Source organism: Myotis nattereri (genome assembly GCF_964212035.1).
Source record: "Myotis nattereri genome assembly, chromosome: 4".
Classification (NCBI taxonomy): Eukaryota; Metazoa; Chordata; class Mammalia; order Chiroptera; family Vespertilionidae; genus Myotis; species Myotis nattereri.
In genome coordinates, this window is record NC_138079.1 from 527,501 (window position 1) to 530,841 (window position 3,341).

Sequence of the window (3,341 nt, forward strand, 5' to 3'; positions counted from 1 at the left end):
CATTACAACACCTTGTAACTGACAACCTCCGTCCGGGCTGCCTGTCACTACCTGAGCCAATGAAGCAGAGACAGGGCTGAATCCTGTGTGAGCGTTTATTCCAGTCCTGCCGGCAGCAGGGAGAGCAGCAGGCCACCCACAGAAATCTGCTCTGCCCCCCACCATAGGCCAGCTGCTTCTATTGGGCAGAAGGACAGAGATTCCATGGGAAGTGGGTATCACAGGCATGGGGCGGAGGCAATGGGGGCTGGAGTGTGGCTCCATTGTTTGGGGAGGAGGTTGATAATCTTTCCATGATAATAGGCCGTTCTTGAATAAGAATGGACCACATTCCAAGGTTGACTCCCAGGTCCTGGGGGCATACAACTCCCAGGCAGGTTAGAATGTCCTTTCTTTAATCAGACCAAGGCAATCACGGCTAACAGAGCATGATTAATATTTCTTATAACTATAGCTAGTCCCCAGTATTCCGTTTTTGCCCCTAACAGTATGGCAGTCTGAGACTCTTCCGATCCATCTCCTCACCTTCCCCCTCTTCTTCCACGTGGCAGATGACATTGTGATCTGGCTGTGCCCCACACCTTCTTCTCCCTCCCCTTTGTCCTTCACTGATGTTCCCCCAATAAATCCTTGCACATCAGATCGCATCTTGGTGGATCCTGCTTGGAACACCTGAGCTACCATATATGGTCGCTGAAGGCACAGAAGTGGTGTAGATTGTCCAGTGGAGAAAAGAAGGGGCCCAAACCGAACCCCGATGTTACCGGTGAGACGAGGAAACCCCGTTCTTGTCTTCTTGAAGGAGAGACTTCAATCAAGAGACAACGTGTAGAAAAGCAAGCAAGAGTTCATTGACGGCAACAAAAACGTACTTAGGACCGTGAAACAAGGACCATTGCTCCCCTGGTTGCAAGTCTCATGGGTCCCCTCAGAGGTTAGGGGGTACATGCAGGGGGGGGGGGGCGGGGCTGGCTTATTTTTAGGGATTTCAAAGGCTGGGCCTTTAGGGGAGGTCTTAGGGGCAGATCAATAGACTATTCATCAGCTTTATGCTGATGTACCAAAATGAGATTTATTCTCTTAATTTGTCCGTCCTTGGGTGTGGTTGCCAAATGGCATTTAATCGGATTTCTGTTATCTGTCTCCCTGAGTAGGACGAATAAACTATTTGCTCTGTGGTTGGGGAGGAGCAGAGCAGAAAAAGAGGCTGAGGAGAAGTGGCCACAGGAGCAAGGTGGGAGCCGGGAGAACGTGGCTTCCCAGAGAGAAGCTTCAACAAGGACAGGGCTGATGGGGCCGAGGAAGGACTTGAACGTGTCCTCTGGGTGTGGCGAGCGGGTGGAGATCTTAGTGGGGCCACTTCAGTGGACTGAGAAGCCAGCCCAGGGGCAGTGATGGTGAGGAAGAGGAGATGTGGGGTGCAAATGTTATAATGTGCCCCACGAATCACAGAAGGACGCCTCAAGAAGTCGAATTAAAGAGTCACGTTTATTGCAATCCGGGACTATGAGGGGCCATTCCCAAATCTCATAGCGATAAGATGGTGGCAAAACCAGACTTAGATAGGCAAAAATCACAAAGGTATTGATTACACCTCAGAGTTTAGAATGTGGCACCTGGCTCCCAAAAAAGCAGATTACAGATGCAGAATTAAGCATGTTAATTACAGTTTCGGGTCACTGAATTGACAGAAATACATCATCTAGAGTCCTTGGGTAACCTGGGTTAAACTTAGGCATGTTATCTCAATTACAGTTTTGGGTCTCAGGGTCACTGAGTTGATAGAAACACATTATCTAGAGCCCCCGGGTCTCCCGACCACTGAGTTGTCAGGACAATTTAGAGTAATTGTGCTGTCCTGGTCTCGGGACCACTGAGGCAGCTGGAACGCACACCTGTGGCCACTAAAACAATTTAGGGTAATTGTGCTGTCCTGTTTCCCAGGTACAGAAGAATGTGCTTTGATAACCAGTAAGATCACAATCAATGGGATAGTCATTCCATCGATAAGGCATTCAATCGAATGGGATGACTTATACAATTCAGAAAATCAAAATAACCTGTCCATTGTTAAACAGAGCAAATAGGTCCCATACTTCACAGACACCTCTCCCAGAGCCTGGTCTGTGAATGGGGGCGGGGGGGGGGGGCAATGCCGAGGGGACATGGAGCTGGAGTGGGTTTATTTTTAAGGTGGGGCCACTAGGACAATGAATGACTTCAGGAAGGAGGTTACCGTGAGGACAACAGTGAAGATAGGATATTGAGAAGCAGCAGAACCAAGCTCGAGAGGCAGGCCCGTTTCCCACTTCGGCAAGGGAGGAGAGAGCAAAGAAGAGGTTCAGAAAGCATTTGTGCATTGGGCAGCAGAGAGGTAAGAGTTCCCAAATGATAGCTTCTGTTTTCCTTGCAGTGAAGTCTCTTATAGAGAGTGAGGGGTGATGGAATATAGGTTAAGGAAATGAGGGGGCCCTGGCTGGTCTGACTCAGTGGATAGAGCGTCGGCCTTTGGACTGAAGGGTCCCAGATTCAATTCCCGGTCAGGGCACATGCCCAGGTTTGGGCTTGATCCCCAATAGGGGGCGTGCAGGAGGCAGCCCATCAATGATTCTTTCTCATCATTGATGTTTCTCTCTCCCTTCCTCTGAAATCAATAAAAAGATTTAAAAAAAGAAAATGAAGGGGAAGATTGAAATATTTTCATAGAGCGTGGGAGTAAGACTACCCAGACAACTGAAGGATTTCCCCTGTGGCCCTGGTTGGAGCCCACAAGTTCAGGGTGTGTGCATAGTTGGGTTTTCTCTCACTGGTGCCCAACAGACTAGCTATAAGGCACAGAAGGCGGGTTCTGAAGGTTGGCGTTTTGCTGGGCACGTGTGATGAAAGAGCCATAGAGGGCCAGGCCGGCTTGGCTCAGAGATGATGATTCAGCTGGTGGGGTGTCTGAAGGGTCAGAGGGGGAATCACTTTAGGTGGCGTTGAGAAGCCCAAGGTGTATCAATGGAAGTAGGTGAAGTGCTGGTATGTGGGGTTGAAAAGGCAGAGAACAAGACACTGAGGTGTGTGGTGGACAGTGAAGCAACCGTAAGCCGTGACGGGCTGGGGAAGAGGGAGACGGCAGACGAGAAGCCCCGGCCCACCGTGAACGACGGGAAATCTTGAAGAGGCCGACAAGTAACAGGCGGTGAAGGAAAGACAGTGACGCCGGGTGGGCCTCGCAGGAAGGGGGGTTCTACTCGAGGTCGGGAACAAGGCCCCCAGGCATCGTTGCTGGAGGAGGATGCTGCCAGCTGACCGTTGGTCTCAGGTGCATCCCCAGTGGAAGAGTGAGAAGCAACTTT